Source organism: Callithrix jacchus, chromosome 6 (genome assembly GCF_049354715.1).
Source record: "Callithrix jacchus isolate 240 chromosome 6, calJac240_pri, whole genome shotgun sequence".
NCBI lineage: Eukaryota > Metazoa > Chordata > Mammalia > Primates > Cebidae > Callithrix > Callithrix jacchus.
Genome location: NC_133507.1, coordinates 117,389,617 through 117,408,020, shown reverse-complemented (window position 1 = coordinate 117,408,020; position 18,404 = coordinate 117,389,617). Strand labels below are relative to the sequence as shown.

Here is an 18,404-nt window from a genome sequence, read left to right as displayed (position 1 = left end):
GGTCACCATCACTTGGAAGTTTGTTAGAAATGCGGATTCTCAGGCTCCACTCCAATCCCGCTGCTTAGGATTGGAGTGCTGCTCAGGCTGCATTTTAACACATGACTCTTGAGAAGTCTTGCTTTAAAAATCAGAATCCCAGTCAAGGTTGACCTGCCTCAGAAGTGTCCACTCCTCCTCTAATCTTTAAAAAGTAACTGAAGCGTAGGAGTGGGTGGGTGTTGACAATATTATACATACTCCATGCAATTTGAGGCTGTACAAGTGAGAGATGAATATTAGTTAATGCAATTAATTGAAACATTCATCTTTAACGAAACAACCTACTGGGCATGGTAGCTCACACCTGTAATCATAGCACTTTGGATGCCGAGCCAGGCAGATGACTTGAGGTCAGGAGTTTGAGACCAGCCGGCCAACATGGCAAAACCGTGTCTCTACTAAAACTACAAAAATTAGTTGGGCATGGTGGCATGTGCCTGTAATCCCAGCTACTTGGGAAGCTGAGGCAGGAGAATCACGTGAACCCGGGAGGTGGAGGTTGCAGTGAGCTGAGATCATGCCACTGTGCTCTAGTCTGGGCAACGGAGTGAGACTCTGTCTTAAAAAAAAGAAACAAACGGGAGAATGAAGGGGTTACTGGCTATTTGTATTGTCTGTATAATTATTAAACTCTGTTGATGCTGATGATTATTAGACTCTGCTACTGTATGTAAGGACACATTTAGCAAGACAAGAGAAAGTAATTTTGTAACATGGACACTTAGGGAATAGGGTAGGCCTGGATTGGAGGGGACTATCTGGGAAACATGACATTTACTTACTAAGAAGAGGAATTAGAGGGTGGGATAAAGGTAGCATGGGGGTTTTGCTCAGAAATAAGGAGAAAAATCTTCCCTTTTCCTGCTTTTATGTTGTGATAATTTATATGCTCAAGACCCAGTGCTATTATTTTAATTTGACTTTCCAAGTCTAACCTGGAAAGTTAATTGCCACTTCCAATATTGTTTCTGTTTACCAACACATAGCCATTTCCTGCATGTAGTGTTCCCTCGGAAGAGTCAAACACTGAAACCAACATTAGAACGAAGTACAGTAAGCGCATCACAGAAATATTGACTGGAGCCTCCATGTCTTCCTTTCTCACAGGATTAAAACTTGGATTAAATGGAATCTGCAAGAAAGCCCAGAGAAAGCTCTCAATAAATAGCAGCTCCTCCTCCCCTCACTCTCTCCTTCCTCTCCCTCCCTCTCATCCTATCCCAGGCAGTTTGATTCCAGATTCTGTAGAGGCTAGTAATAATACTAAGAATAGCAGTAATGGTAGACATATTTACAAGGTGCAAAGATAAGGAGGAAGTGATTTTGTATAGGAAGAGGTATTTGGGATTCCAAGGGAATAGCTTTAAGAATGCATATGCAGAGTTTTGAGAACCAACTTCATTTAAATTATAATAATTTACAATTTACTGAAGGCAAACGAGGCTGAAATTTGTTCTAAACCATTTCTTTGGGAACCCCCAACAACTTTAGGAGTTAAAGCTGATGTCAGCTGGTACTTGTAATCCCTAGCAGGAGGTTTGGGGTTACCAGTTGACATGGCAGCAGGCTTGGTACTAGTTTGCATTCTATCTAGTCTAGCAAGTCTGAAAACTAAGAAGGTTGGAGTTATCAGAGATCAGAAAAGAAGTTAAAGATCAGAAAATCTTTAACTTAAGGAGTCAGCAGAATTTGAAAGAATATTTTTAAAACATTTCTTTATCACTCTCATCATAGAACTTCAGTAGCTCCTTCTGCCAGCTGATTTTCCAGATATTGCCAGACTGACCCAAAGCCCATTTCTAGCTCACTTTATGCTTTTACCTGTTTTTCTGCCCATTCAGTTATTCTACTGGATATGACTCTTTCTACTCTTTCCAGCTGTCTAAAATCATGATCATCAATTAAGATCTGCTTCAAATCTCACCTCCCTTTCTTCTCTAAACTCTTCTGGAGAATTTCAAACAATTTGAATTCCTGCTGTTCAACCCTCTCACCAACTTCAGTAATATTTTTGCACCTGCTTCCCTATGCATTTCCTATGTCTCTTCCCTGTGAATACTTTGGAAGTCTCCTGAGGACTGAGAAGCCTATAATTTTTTGTTTTTACAAGTTCACACTTGTTTCTTACAAGTAATAATTTCGTAATGTAAAAGGTAACCCTTGATAGCTAAACTTGGATTATCTAAACCCAGGGACAGAATGGATTCGGATAACATTTTGGAAAGGGAAGTATTTGGAGGAGAGTCATTGAGGTGTAAATACTTTCGTCGTGGCTTCTTTCTTTCTTTTTTTTTTAATGTTAACTATTTCTTTTTTTTATTGCATTTTAGGTTTTGGGGTACATGTGAAGAACATGCAAGATAGTTGCATAGGTACACACGTGGCAGTGTGATTTGCTGCCTTCCTCCCCTTCACCTATATCTGGCATTTCTCCCCATGCTATCTCTCCCCGACTCCCCACCTCCTGCTGTCCCTCCCTTATTCCCCCCAACAGACCCCAGTGTACAGTGCTCCCCTCCCTGTGTCCATGTGTTCTCATTGTTCGACACCCGCCTATGAGTGAGAACATGCGGTATTTCGTTTTCTGTTCTTGTGTCAGTTTGCTGAGAATGAGTTCATTGCAGCAGTGTTTACAATAGCAAAGACTGGGAACCAACCAAATGCCCATTGATGATAGACTGGACAGGGAAAATGTGGCACATATACATCATGGAATATTATGCAGCCATCAAAAATGATGAGTTCGTGTCCTTTGTAGGGACATGGATGAACCTGGAGACCATCATTCTCATCGTGGCTTATTCTAAGCCGAAAACCTGAGGTCCCAGGATGGGGAAGCCAGCTCCAGCACACTGCTAAAAGGAATCCCCTGCTTTCAAACTTTTTATTCAAATCTTAGGAACCAAATATTGATAGATTTGGATAACACTGTTTTCCTCACTGTCAACCTCATGGATGGGGTAGAGAGAGTCTTTGTACTTGATCACTGGATTCTGCTGGTATATATGTGTGACAAAGAAAATTTTTAGCCGTTAGGTTAATATGATAGTTTCTAAAAAATATTCTTAACAGCCAGTCTGTTAGAGAGCCTATTAAAAGGTTATGGGATTGGATGTGAGCATAACTTTGTAGCTGTATATTTGGACAGCCTGTGAAAGCAGTTTCTTTGGAGGACTATGAATAGCAAATGTTCAATGAATATTGGCTAGATGGCTGATCAAAGAAATGGGCTAAAGAAAGGGGAATGATTCCATTGCACATCCAGTGGAATTGCATGAGGCTAAAGTGATAGAAAACAAGAAATGGTGAAGCTTTATTTTCATTTTCTGTCCTTTTGGATCAGTGGTCAACCAGAATGGCCACATATTTGCCTGGCACAGTTAGGAAGCATGAGTTTATTTGAAGTTAACATAAGCACAGAAATTTGTAGAGAAAGTTTACTAATCTTATCATGGAAAAGCAATAGTTAAGGCAGGCTCCCTAACCATTTCCCAGTAGGAAAAATGTTGACTTTACCTCAAGAGCACCCTAAAAATCATGATGTAAGCTGGGCCCAAATTGTCCTAGGCACATGGTTATTTTTAAATTCATGATTCTTACTTTGGAGGACTAAGAACACTGAATCCAGCATTATTTTAATTATTTGAATTTGAATTCCTAATTAAAGCTAACTACTGCTTCACAGATTAATCTAGATAAGAAAGTTAAAGCAATTCTGTTGCCTTTAATAAATACCTCTGAATCTGGAAGAAGACTAGATTAGCCAAAATCTTATTTTATAACTTGAGATTCTAAAAAGCAATAGCAAATCAGTCCCTTAGCATTTCCCAAAATATTCCAATCCATCTGCTTAAAAAAATTACTGCCAAATACTTTAATTTGTTAGAAATAAAACACTCTACTCTTAAAGCTATGCTTTGAGTTGTTCATTCTCCATTGAGGTGCATGGAGAACCCTACCTCTCCAGGAGAGCATATTAGGATTATAGGCAAATAAGGATATTACTATCCCCTTTCTTTAAGCAAACATTCTTACAAGCACAAAGTCTTACCCTACTTGGAGGTTTATCATTCCCTTTCCTAATATGAGCTTAAAAATATTGTCATTACACTAACCTTTTGCCTCCCCTGAATTCTTATGGGTTCGAGCATGGGATAATTATAGGCTGAGTTTTTGCCTCTTGTTTGTAAAGTCCTGAGAATTATACTCAGATCTTCCTTTGGATTTTTCCCTTTCTTGCTTATTTGGTAGTTTTATAGTGGAATGAGGAGTGAATGTTTCAGCTTAGTCGCCAAAAACCTGTCATATTTGATATCTTAAAAGGAAACAGGATCTGGTTTAGTTTTGATGGCATCTTCATGATTAGTAAAACAGAACAAAACAAAAATATTGATGATACTTAAGTTATCATTCTAACTCCCAGCATTATTATTGAACTCTGGTTCTACATGAAAATTTCCCCCCTCCTATGTAACCTATGCAGTTTTTCAGAGGGAATTCTGGGGTATGTTTAAAGGCCCTAAAATGGGAGTTTAGATGAGGTGATAACAGCTGGTAATGAAGTGGCAGCATATGCTTTTAGGTACCATTTGCCTAATGTTTTATGTTGAGAGATCCAAAATCAAATTGGAAGCGGTTGAGATGATAATGGCCCCAAAAGTGGGTAGCAATTTTAATGTATTCCTCTTCAGAAGTATTGGTTAAATTATTTCCAGAGACAAAGAAAAAGTTTGAAGATGGTAAGATGGATTTGGAAGTAAAATAAAAGGACCTGACTCTTTATAGATGGAAGAAGGAGGATGGGAAAGTAGCTCAAAATAGTACTTATTTTCAGTTCCTTTATATGAAGCTTTCAGCACAGTTTGATTTGTATTTTCTGGATCAAGGTGAAGCCCAGATATTGAATGTTGCTAGTTGGGCTCGGTTGCCTCTATGGATTTTCAGGGAAAGGAAGATCACTGGACAGGCTGCCACTTGGTTGTAGCAGTTTAAAGAGTAGAAGGTTTCAGAGTGAGGCAGATTATAACAAAGAACAATGTTAGCTAATAGAATTCAAAGAACAAAGAGATCAGGTAGTTCATTTAATCACTTTAGAAATAGTTTCACTTTATAATATAAAATACAATATTATATAAGCAAGTTCAAAACAATGATGAAAAAGTTACCACTCTCTTTGCAATTACTACTGTTATAGTCATAATGCAAACGAATGCCGGTCTACATTAGCATTCTCAAAAAGCCCAGCCTTGTATTTTTGAACTTTCATTTTTATTAAAATTTCCCCTTTGCAGTTGGAATTTTTATTTTCTTTTTTTGCAGGGTAGAGGGTGGTGGTGGGTGGTGTGCAGCCCGACTTGCATGACGAATCTGCATTGGATCTGTTTCAGTCCATTCCCAAAGATTCCAGGCAGCTCTGTTATTTTTTAGGGAACTCATCTCTCACTCAGTAGTAACCCATGCTAACAGTTACAGTTGATAATGCAATCACCTGTTACAATAATTACTGCTGCTTTTCTCCTAATCTCATGTGAAAGAGGTAAGCCACTCCTTCTGTTATATACCCAACAGGGTTATTGATGCTATCTCTAGTGACCATTAGAGAAGAAAGCATTGGGGTATTACATATCCCTATGACTAATGGCCACTTAGTGACTACAGAACTTACAAGTTAAATTTCTACCAAGACTCAGAAGCCCTGGCATAGCACCACTGGGGAGTGGGAGAATTTGCAATTTTTTTCACTGCTGGTGTGAGTAGAGGGCACTTCCCTTGTGTATTGGAGTCTCCCCAGAACAGGGCATAATGAATAAGTGAGAGCTTGTTTCTTTCATCGGGCATTTGTATCCATTTGTTTCATCTCCTTAGGCCACTCTTTTAAAGGCTTTACCTTGTGTTTTATTTTCTAGTCTTTGTTGTTGAGATGAAAAGCACAGTTGTTTTGACCTGACTTGTGTCTAAGATTGCTCAGAATTGTGAAGCATGTTGAAAGATCATTCCATTTTGTTTAACGTCTTTTTTTGGGCACTTGGGAATTGCTGCAGAGATTTACAAGTGTGTAATTTACCAAAAAATTCAAAACCATCTGTTTTGTAAACAAGTGGTCTTAAAGGAAGACCTGCTAATAAAAAAGAGAGCTGTTTTGGTTATGTTTCTGAGAAGGAGAGATTATATTAGGTTTTAAGTTTCTGTTCACCTAAGATCTGATTAAAGCATAACCAGAAATTGGCCATCTGGAAAGCAGTATTAATGGATCCAGAAATGTCACTGTCGTCTTGATCATGTAATCATATAATTTGCATGGAAGAAAAATAAGGTGGGCTGAGTAGAATTGAAAGTCTATGACAAAGTCAGAGTTCCTTAATTTTATTCTTTCTTTGTGCCAGTTTATTGTACATATCATTTTTAATTATTATTTTCCCCTTTCCCATTTTCTCCCTTGCTAAATTTACATTATGATAGGCTGCTTTTCAATATGTTTTGAAATATAAATTCAATGATTATATCAAAAATAACAATCCAGGTTTTATTACAACATTTTACCTTTGTAAAGTTTTTGCCTTTGTTTAATATGATTCAAATTATGTTATAAACAGGAAAAAAAACTGTTTCTAAATATCTGTGTGTGTGTATATACACTATAAATGTCATACACTGCCGATCAGAGTATAAAATGGCACAAACACTTTGGAAAACCATTTTCATACACACCATGCCATTTGGCTTTTCCACTCCTAAATATTTACTCATGAGAAATGAAATATATATGTGTGTTTACATATACACACACACACAAACACACAACACATACACGCGCGTGCACACACACACACACACACATATATATGAGTACAGAAAAGGTCTGGTAGGATGCTGACACATTGATGGACATTAGAGTTTTTTTCAGTTATGAGTTATTACAAATAAAGCTGCTAGTGAACATTTGTACATAAGTGATATGGATTGGCTGTGTCCCCACCCAAAATTGCACCTTGAATTGTAATCCCCAGGGTTTCTGTGGTTCCCATGATTCTCATGTATCAGGAGAGTTACCAGGTGGAGGTGGTTGAATCATGTGGGGGTTCCCCCGTGCTGCTGTCATGACGGTGGTTCCCCTGTGCTGTTCTAATAATGGTGAGTAGGTTCTCACGAGATCTGATGGTTTTGTGGGTGCTTGGTGGTTTCTCCTGTGTTCATTCTCCCTCTGGCCGCCTCATGAAGAAGGTGCCTTGCTTCCCCTTCCCCTTCTGCCATGATTGTAAGTTTCCTGAGGCTTCCCCATCCATGCTGAACTGTGAGTCAGGTAAGCCTCTTTCCTTTATAAATTACCCAGTCTTGGGCAGTTCTTGAGAGTAGTGTGAAAATGGACTAATACAATAAATCTTTGTGTGGATACATGTTTTCATTTCTCTTGAGTAAATAATTAGGAGTGGAAAAGCCAAATGGCACGATGTGTGTATGAAAATGGTTTTCCAAAGTGTTTGTGCCATTTTATATTCCGATCAGCAGTGTATGACATTTACAGTTGTTCTAGACCCTTGTGAGCATTCAATATGGCTGTCTTAAATTTTAGCCATCCTAATAATGGGTGTGTAGTAGTACAGTATTTTATTATGGCTTTTTTAGTAGTTCCTTGTTCATTGTTTTAACACTAGACTTTGGTTTTTAATGTAATTCTTCTGATATGTTTTTAGTCTCTGTTGCTTCTTGCCTGCCTGCCTTCCTTTCTTTCTCCCTTCCTCTCTTTCTTCCTTCCTATCAGGCTGTGCACTTATTCATATATGCTTTCCTTTTGTTATTACCCATCTTCAACAGAACTACATTTATTTTAATTTTTTTAATTGCATTTTAGGTTTTGGGGTACATGTGAAGAACATGCAAGATAGTTGCATAGGTACACACGTGGCAGTGTGATTTTCTGCCTTCTTCCCCTTCACCTATATCTGGCATTTCTCCCCATGCTATCTCTCCCCGACTCCCCACCCCCCGATGTCCCTCCCCTATTCCTCCCAACAGACCCTAGTGTACAGTGCTCCTCTCCCTGTGTCATGTGTTCTCATTGACACCCGCCTATGAGTGAGAACATGCGGTATTTTGTTTTCTGTTCTTGTGTCAGTTTGCTGAGAATGATGTTCTCCAGGATCATCCATGTCCCCACAAAGGACACGAACTCATTGTTTTTGATGGCTGCATAATATTCCATGGTGTATATGTGCCACATTTTCCTTGTCCAGTCTATCATTGATGGGCATTTGGGTTGATTTCAGGTCTTTGCTATTGTAAACAGTACTGCAATGAACATTCGTGTGCATGTGTCCTTATAGTAGAATGATTTATAGTCCTTCAGATATATGCCCAGTAATGGGATTGCTGGGTCAAATGGAATTTCTATTTGTAGGTCTTTGAGGAATCGCCACACTGTCTTCCACAATGGTTGAACTAATTCACACTCCCACCAGCAGTGTAAAAGTGTTCCTATTTTACCACATCCTCTCCAGCATCTGTTGTCTTTAGATTTTTTAATGATTGCCATTCTAATTGGCATGAGATGGTATCTCAGTGTAGTATTGATTTGCATTTCTCTGATGACCTGTGATGATGAGCATTTTTTCATATGTTTGTTGGCCTCATGTATGTCTTCTTTTGTAAAGTGTCTCTTCATATCCTTTGCCCACTTTTGAATGGGCTTGTTTGTTTTTTTCTTCTAAATCTGTTTTAGTTCTTTGTAAATTCTGGATATCAGCCCTTTGTCAGATGGGTAAACTGCAAAATTTTTTTCCCATTCTGTTGGTTGCTGATTCACTCTAATGACTGTTTCTTTTGCCGTGTAGAAGCTGTGGAATTTGATTAGGTCCCATTTGTCTATTTTGGCTTTTGTTGCCAATGCTTTTGGTGTTTTGGTCATGAAGTCCTTGCCTACCCCTATGTCCTGAATGGTTTTGCCTAGATTTTCTTCTAGGGTTTTTATGGTGCCAGGTCTTATGTTTAAGTCTTTAATCCATCTGGAGTTAATTTTAGTGTAAGGTGTCAGGAAAGGGTCCAGTTTCTGCTTTCTGCACATGGCTAGCCAGTTTTCCCAAGACCATTTATTAAACAGGGAATCCTTTCCCTAGTGTTTGTTTTTGTCAGGTTTATCCAAGATTGTATGGTTGTAGATATGTTATGTTGCCTCCGATGCCTCTGTTCTGTTCCATTGGTCTATATCTCTGTTTTGGTACTAATATTATGCTGTTTTGATTACTGTAGCCTTGTAGTATAGTTTAAAGTCTAGTGGTGTGATGCCGCCTGCTGTGTTCTTTTTACTTAGAATTGACTTCGCTATATGGGCTCTCTTTTGATTCCATATGAAGTTTAAGGTGGTTTTTTCCAGTTCTGTGAAGAAGGTCATTGGTAGCTTGATGGGGATAGCATTGAATCCGTAAATTACTTTGGGCAGTATGGCCATTTTCACGATATTGATTCTTCCTAACCATGAACATGGAATGTTTCTCCATTTGCTTGTGTCCTCTCTTATTTCATTGAGCAGTGGTTTGTAGTTCTCTTTGAAGAGGTCCTTTACGTTCCTTGTTAGTTGTATTCCTAGGTATTTTATTCTCTTTGTGGCAATTGTGAATGGCAGTTCATTCTTGATTTGGCTCTCTTTAAGTCTGTTATTGGTGTATAGGAATGCTTGTGATTTTGGCACATTGATTTTGTATCCTGAGACTTTGCTGAAGTTGCTTATCAGTTTCAGGAGATTTTGGGCTGAGACGATGGGGTCTTCTAGATATACTATCATGTCATCTGCAAATAGAGACAATTTGGCTTCCACGTTTCCTATTTGAATACCCTGTATTTCTTTTTCTTGCCTGATTGCTCTGGCTTGAAGTACATTTTATGTATTATAACTGTTGACTGAAGTATTGAATGGGGAGAAGATAAAGGGTGAGTTGGGCCAATATCATCATTAATTCAGGCATTTTATCTCAGAGTATTTCCCACCTAATTAATTTGATCCTGTGCTATGGTGTATTTCCATTTAGGAGTTTCTTTGCTGGGTTGGAGATGGTGGCTAACATCTGTAATCCCAGTACTTAGGGAGTCTGAAGTAGGAGGATCACTTGAGGCCAGAAGTTTGATACCAGCCTGGGCAACATAGTGAGAGCCTATTTCTACAAAATTGTTTTTAAAAAATAGCCAGGTATGTGGTGGTACACGCTTTTAGCCCTAGCTACTTAGGAGGCTGAGGTGGGAGGATCATTTGACCCAGGAGGTTAAGACTGCAGTGAGCCAGTTATGGCACCACTGCACTGCAGCCTGGGTGACAGAGCAAGACCCTGTCTCAAAAACCAAACCAAACCAAAACAAGACAATAAAAGCAATTGAGGTTTTTACCTGCCCTGGGGAGAAAAGCAGAAAATTAGACAGAAATAATATGTTCTCAACTCTTTAAAAGAAAAAGCTAAGTGAAAACATTCATTAAAAAAAGGTTTAGTCTGTTTTGTTTTTGTATTTGTACTCAATTTGGTTCAATTTTTACTTTATTTGAAATTATTTCTCATGGTTTGTATATGAGATGGCTTTCTAGTTAGGTTGAATATTGAGACCTTCTTATTTTGGTTGGCCTTAGGAGGAAAGTCAAATAAAAATGCCTCTCCTCTGTTAACGTCAATCAAAAGTCTTACTTCATATTTCTTAGTCTTTTAATTATGTCTATCTCCCCTTCAAACAACTGTTATTTAGTGGCTCAAATGCATCAAGTCTGACTCCTTGGTTTTCTAGATTTTTAAACCAGCCTCGTTGTAAACTGAAGAATGACAAAATTCGCAAGTTTGGAAAGGAGAGCTTTATATTTTATAAAGGATTGCAGCCTGCATGGTAGCCATTCTGACAGACTGGGAAGCATAGCCTTTCATGGGAGATGAAAAACAAACACTTGGAAGGTGAGAAGAATAAGACAGGGATTCACGCTCAAAGAGGTGGAGGAATATACATGTTCAGTAAGCAATAGGAGGAGTGAGGTGTATTTAGGAAGGGAGAAACATGCATATGCGCAGCTGAGTCTCATCCTTCTCCAGGGGACCCATAGTTAAATATGGCAGTGGTAGCATGATCCAGGGTGGAATTTTCGGATATCTGACTTCAAAAGGTGAAGCAGAGGATGCAAAACCCGTTTCTGCACATCCTCCGTGGACTGGTCAGAACCGCTCTGTGGTCTGTGGTCTCTTATCAGGAGGGAATGCTGGTTGGTTATTTTGTTGAAAACCACAAAAAGGAGGGGTGGTTTCGGAAGGGGTGGAGCAGGGCGTTCCAAAAGGCTGGTTTGTGCTTAATTCTTAGAGAGGAAATCCTAACGGTGGTTATGGAGGGAGGGGACGTAGTGAGGAACGTCTGACCTTCTGTCTCATGGCTGGGAACTGAGTTTTCAAGGATTTCTGGGGTCCCCTTGGCTAACAGGGGGTCTGTTCAGTAGGTTGGGGGCTTAGGATTTCATCTTTATTTTTCACTGTATTTATACAACCTAATTTTTTAACCACTCACCATTACCCTCCTTTATACTTGAATACTCTAATCTGTACTTTCCCTCCCTTTAACTGCTTTCTCCTCTTGCTCACTGGAGTTTCTAAGCCCATTTCTGTATTTCTCATAGTCTACATCTCCCATCTCTCTTCAGCTAAGCCTTCTCAAGCTTTAAGACTCAGCTCAGTGTTGCTGCCTCAAAGATGCCTTCCCGTTCTAATCTGATCTGCAGTGGTCCTCCTTTTCTGGAAATTTCTCCATCACTTATATGCAGAATTTAGCATTTTATTATATGTATAGTCTTGTGGTGTTTGTTGTGCTTGTTTGTTGGTTTAGCATTATCTCCCCAGCTGGACTACTCAGAGAACTACTAGAGAACATGGACCAAATCATTCCTTTCTTTACATCCTGCAGTACCTAACATGGTAGTGGGCAAATGCTTAATGAACAACTAGTAGTTAATTAGTCATGTGAATATATGAGTATTAGGCAGTGTGTTTACACCTTTTTTTTTTTTTTTTTTGAGATGGAGTCTCCCTCTGTTGCCAGACTAGAGTGCAGTGGGGCGATTTTGGCTCACTGCAACTTCTGCCACCCGGGTTCAAGCAATTCTTCCTCAGCCTCCCTAGTAGCTGGGACGACAGGCGTGTGCTACTATGCCCAGTAAAGTTTTGTATTTTTTGTAGAGATGGGGTTTCACCATGTTGGCCAGGACGGTCTTGATTTCTTGACCTCATGAACTGCCCAACTTGGCCTTCCAAATTACTGGGATGAAGGCACGAGCCATCTTTATCATCTGGTTGCAGTTTTCCATCTGAGTTTTTTAGAACCTAGTATGATGTGCCTTAGTACTAGTAATGCCAAGTCACATATTTTCATCCCCTTGGATAGAGCAGTGTGTGTGTGTGTTTGTGTGTGTGAGAGAGAGAGACAGAGAGAAAGAGAGAGAGAGAGAGAGAGAGAGAGAAACAGTTAAAAGCCAGAGACTCTCAGCATTATGAGATTTTCTTTTTCAGAGCCTGGATAATTCAGGTGTAGAATATAATAGAGGGCATAGGAAAGAGATAGTTCCCAATATTAAAAAAAAATTGGGCTGGGCGCGGTGGCTCAAGCCTGTAATCCCAGCACTTTGGGAGGCTGAGGCGGGTGGATCACGAGGTCAAGAGATTGAGACCATCTTGGTCAACATAGTGAAACCCCGTCTCTACTAAAAATATAAAAAATTAGCCGAGCATGGTGGCGCGTGCCTGTAATCCCAGCTACTCAGGAGGCTGAGGCAGGAGAATTTCCTGAACCCAGGAGGTGGAGGTTGCGGTGAGCCAAGATCGCGCCATTGCACTCCAGCCTGGGTAACAAGAGCGAAACTCCGTCTCAAAATAAATAATAAATGAAATATTAAATAAATTATTTATTATTAATTTATTTAATATATTAATTTATTAATTATTAGAGAAAGGGTTTTGCTCTGTCACTTAGGACGGAGTGTTCTGTCACTTAGGATGGAGTGTAGTGACATGATCATGGCTCACTGCAGCCTCAACCTCCTGGGCTCAAGTGATCCTCCTGCCTCCACCTCCTAAGTAGCTGAGACTATAGGCATGCGCTACCACTCCCAGCTAATTTTTACATTTTTTATAGAGATGGGTTCTCACTATGTTGCTCAGGCTGGTCTTGAACTCCTGGGCTTAAGCGGTTCTACCACCTCAGCCTCCCAAAGGGTTGTGATTACAGATGTGAGCCACTGCATCCAGCCAGTTCCCAGTATTGTAGACTATGATGACTTTTAAGAATCATAGCTATTATTCCTTTTGATTATTTGTTTAGATCAAATAGCATGTTGCTTTATTGATAAATACTTTGGCATATTTGGACATGCTTCCTAAGTACAGAGTGCTTGTGTATTTAATGCTTTTCAGGTTTTGTGGTAGTAGTGCGTTGTGAGTATGCTTTGAGGAAAAGACAAATAAAAGTGAAAACACGGGGCCAGGTGTGGTGGCTCAAGCCTGTAATCTTAGCACTTTGGGAGGCCGAGGCGGGTGGATCAAGAGGTCAACAAATCGAGACCATCCTGGTCAACATGGTGAAATCTTGTCTCTACTAAAAATACAAAAATTAGCTGGGCATGGTGGCGCGTGCCTGTAATCCCAGCTACTCAGGAGGCTGAGGCGGGAGAATTGCCTGAACCCAGGAGGCGGAGGTTGCGGTGAGCCGAGATCGCGCCATTGTACTCCAGCCTGAGTAACAAGAGTAAAACTCCGTCTCAAAAAAAAAGTGAAAACACATGACTTATTTATTTATAAATGAATCACAGACTTAACAAAATTTATAGAGCTGAGAGATATCTTGGAAATCATATAGTCCCACCCCTTCATTTTTAGGGTTGGGAATATCAAGGACCAGTGTGTTTGACTTACATAAGGTCACAGTAGTAGTAAGAAATAGAACAGTGCTGTGAATAGGCTGAGATAATCAATTTATATTATTTCTGGATTTTCTGATCCAGTTTTAGGAAAGTATTATCATATGGATAGATATTTCAGAAACTGACACATTCTTAAAAAGTAATTTTTTTTAAAAGCCTTTCAAAAGGTCTTTCATATGCTAAAATATTGAACAGCATACTTGGAATGTAGTTAAGAGGTGACAGTACCATGTAGTGGGCATTTAGTTTAGAAATGTAGGTCCTACTTCCAGCCCTCGTGCTTACAACCTTGGAAAAAGACACAGAATGAAGAAAGTCAGTTTGTATGATTCAAAATGAATGGATTAGGTGAGATTCTCTCTGAGGGCCCTTTTAGTTAAAACATTCTGTGTATAAGTGAAGCAATAGTAAACCATTGAAACTTGACGTGGTTAAAGCTTTATGACTTCAGAGCAGAGACATACATGTAGTATCTCTCCAAAGCATATCAGCAGCTCAACATTTAGAATTTCGTATCTTGATTTCATATCATATCTACTCTTAAGGCACTATTGATGCTTTCTTAGGCTTAATTTCGCTTTCTTAGGCTTAATTTGGATGTTCTTTCTTTGCTTGGAGCTTGGTACAGGAATATGAATACCAGGAATAGATATACATGAAGCAATAAACCTATTATTTGATCATCTTTTGGCTCTTCCAAATGAATAGTTCACACATGGTAGATGTGTTGGTGTATTAAAGAATAAAGAAAACCCAAGGATGCTTACATTTATAGCATCTTTTACTGAAAGGTACTATAACTGCTCTGTTGGCTAGTTTTGTTGAATTGGTATGTTTTGCCTGATAAATTTTCCTTATCTGACATTCTGGAAATTCTGTAAAAAAGTAAATCCGGAGTTGATTAGCCAGGCTTACTCTAATTCAAGGAAAGTGTCCCATAAGAGCAGTAAACAGGAAGACAATCTGGACACACTTAAGTGTCATTGTACCTTGTCCCCTATCACTGTGCTGGTATATGCTTACTCTTATTTGCTGATTGCAGTGATCTCCAAGTAATGAATCTGTCACTAGCCTAAGCTCAGACTGTGTTTGCAGTGAAGCTTCCTCCATCTTTCTTCAGAGGACGTATGGTCAGTTTCAGGGAGCCATTTACAATCCATATATAGAAAGTGCTTTTGGAAGATTGTGTAGCAAGGGCAATGTGAAGCCAGTAGTGTGGCAATACTTTCCTTGCCTGGGACAAGGTAAATTAGTGACAGCATAGCTTAGAGTCTGGCTCATTTATAAATGGTCAGTAAACATGTTCTTATTCTGCTTTACAATTTTGCCTTTAGACTTATAACCGTCAAGCCATCATGTATTTGGTTAAGGCTTGAGAAATCTTCTAGAATATTTGAGTTTTGATATAGTATCCTTTCTTCTGTTGTTTAAGTTAAAGAAAAGCTTAAATGTTTTGTGACTTCAGTATTCCTTATTTTGGGGCAGCATGATTTGTATTAAAGACTTTTATATCTAGAAATAATTTATGCTTCTTCTCAGGGTGTGGGAGTATAGGGGTATGAATTGTAAAAAATTGAGTCTCCTTTCTGAAATTTATATGCTGTTTTAGGTCGAAAACACAAGAATGATAGATGAAAATGTTATCTTTTAAAGTTAAAGGGCTCAATATTTTTTATTGCAAATGGTATTCTAAATTTTTTCTGTTATTTATATCATATATTTATTTAACAAAATAATTGCTTTGGGGTATTGGATAAACTGCCTTATTGTCTTTTTAATTTCTTTTGCCTTGCAAATTAATTTGAATAAAATAATTTTTTATTTTATCCTTTGTATTTCCAGTGTTAAGAATTACTGTGGTCTTTATTAAAAGTGTGTGTTCAATTTAGTTAAAAAAGATTGTTTTAACATAAAATATTTGTACTTTTTTTCCCAAAAGAGAATGTCACAATCTAGAAGGATTCCAAAATTTGTATTTAAAGGACTATTTATAAAAAAAACTATATAGAAAAAGTTGTCTGAATTACAACAGTTTATAATTTTTTGTTTGAAATATTTTAAAAATGCTTTTGCTATCATAAAGTCAAAAATGAGATAAGGATATTTATGATCACTATTATCACTCTCCGTTGTTTTAGAAGTTCTAAACAATGTGGTTATCTCAGAAAAATAAATCAGAAAGATACAGAAATTACTATTATTTATAAATGATATGACTGACTACTTTAAAAAAAAGTTCTTAAAAATTAAGTAAAAGGATCTGTGTTCAATCCCAGAAAGAATCAGATGAATGCAGATTAAACCAAAACATGAGATTTGCTTTTACCTTTCAAGTGGACAATATTAATATAATAAGTACATATTTATTAAGTGTTTATTGTGTGTCCAGTATTGTATTAACTCATTTAATTATAATAATAACCCTTTCAGGTAATATACAGTGATACAATATCTATTTAACAGAAAAAATGCAGAAAAGTTGAGTAGCCTTCCAGATGTCATAGAGCTAGTCCATGGCAGAACTGAGATATGAACCCAGCTATAGAATTCTAGTTCTAATTTGAGTTCTACTTCTATTTCTAGTTCTAGTTCTACTTCTAGCTCTAGTTCTAATACTTTTATCCACTAAACTGCCTCCAAAGATGGATAATGTTCAGTGTTGGTGGAGGTATTTGGAAGAAAATAACTAACTTCTCTGCACTGCAGATATGGGAATGCTTATTATGCCTCCTTTTCAAAAGGCATTCTGATTAACACTTATCAATCGCTTAGGATACAGCAATTTTACTTCTAAGAAATAATCCAGCAAGTGTACAATAATGAATGTGAGAATGTGTTTACAGCACAGTTTACAACACTAAATGGCTATCTTGAGGGAATTGTGAAGCTAAATTCTAGTATACATCATACAATGGAATGTTAAATAGCTATTAAAAAGGATGATACAGTTTTATGTTTATTAATATGAATGCCCACTTCATTGTTGTGTAAAAACAAAGCAAGTGACAAAAGAGTTTTATTTTAGTATCATCCCATCTTATCTATACATCAAAGTGGTTATACATGTATTTATAGGCCAAAATGCTGTGTGGCTGTCAACTGCAGGTGCTGGCCTTACAGATTATAACTTATTTTCTCATTTATATTTCTTCATGTTTTTCGAAGTTTTACAGTGGGCATGTGTTATTTTTATAATTGGTGGTGGGGAGGAACCCATAGGCCGCGCGTGGTGGCTCATGTCTGTAATCCTAGCACTTTGGGAGGCCGAGGCAGGTGGATCACTTGAGGTCGTGAGTTCAAGACCAGCCTGGCCAATATGGTGAAACCCCATCTCTACTAAAAATACAAAAATTAGCTGGAAATCGCTGGAACTCGGGAGGCAGAGATTGCAGTGAGCCGAGATCACGCAACTGCACTCCAGCCTGGGCAACAGAGAGAGTCTCTGTCTTAAAAACAAACAAACCCCATAGAAGTATTTCTTTTTTCTGTTCCCCCAACCCTTATTATTTTGTGGTAAAATTAGGCTGGCAATTTTCAGTTTGGTTTTTTGCCATCTTAATGTGAAGCAGTCTTATATGGAGCTTTTCATGAAGCCCACGTCACAATTTTGTTTTTGAAGTTTCAACTTCGAAGGCTATATTGATTCTCTACTCTGAAACTGCTCCAGAAATCTAGATGTGTTGTCATTAGGTGGGGCTAGTGAGCTTTGGATGTTCTAAACTTGAGTTCCCACCCTAGTTTGCCTGAGCTTCCTGATTTAAACATGACTTTTAGGTAATATAATTTATAAGAAAATAGAACTCTGTAAAAGTAACTAAATATAAGCCATCACTGAATGTTAAAGCAAATATTTTAAGCTGCATTTAAAGTCAACAAATGTCATTATTAATTAGGAATCTTTCGTCAGACAGAATTTTTCTCTAAGATTATCTGTATGGATCCTGATTACAATACTCTTTTTCCTAAGTCTTAGAAAGAGCTTCGAAAAGCTTCTGCTCCACAGCACATTCTGCCCTGGGTTTGGTCTTAGAGCTGGTGTTAAAGTGCTTTGAGACAGTTCATTTTCTACTCAGATTTTTAGTTCACAGGCTTAAACTAATTTAGTTGGCTGCGTTCTTTCAAAGTCTTCTTTAGAAGTAATTGTCTGACACATTTTAGCATCACCCCAATCCAAGACCCTAAACTTCATATAATGTAAAAGAAGAGTCACTACTGATTTATTGCAGAGAACCCAAACTCTTGGTGTTAGAGATCATAAAATTCTGTGTCCCTAAAGAGGAATGTAGCCTACTCATTCTTTCTTATGTGAATGGATTAATTTGCTTACATGGTCCCTGTAGGCAGAACAAATACAAAGGTCTTGCTGAGTTGCCTAAACATATTCTTTAGAATGGAACTTCTATAAGGAGAATTTGCTCTTTATAGCAAATTCTACAGAAAATAA

The 18,404-nt window shown here is 38.2% G+C and overlaps 1 protein-coding gene across 3 annotated transcripts in view; it reads left to right on the top strand.

The window, feature by feature from the left end:
• Window positions 1-18,404, top strand: part of HECW2 (HECT, C2 and WW domain containing E3 ubiquitin protein ligase 2) — a 404,347-nt gene that overhangs the window by 129,688 nt on the left and 256,255 nt on the right. The window contains exon 1 of one of the 3 annotated variants that reach the window (XM_078328066.1): window positions 5,484-5,578. The exons of the other annotated variants lie outside the window; for them this stretch is intronic. The gene's annotated coding sequence lies outside the window, so the exon portion shown is untranslated. Of the gene's footprint in view, window positions 1-5,483; window positions 5,579-18,404 lie in introns of those variants that run through there. 3 annotated transcript variants of the gene reach the window in all.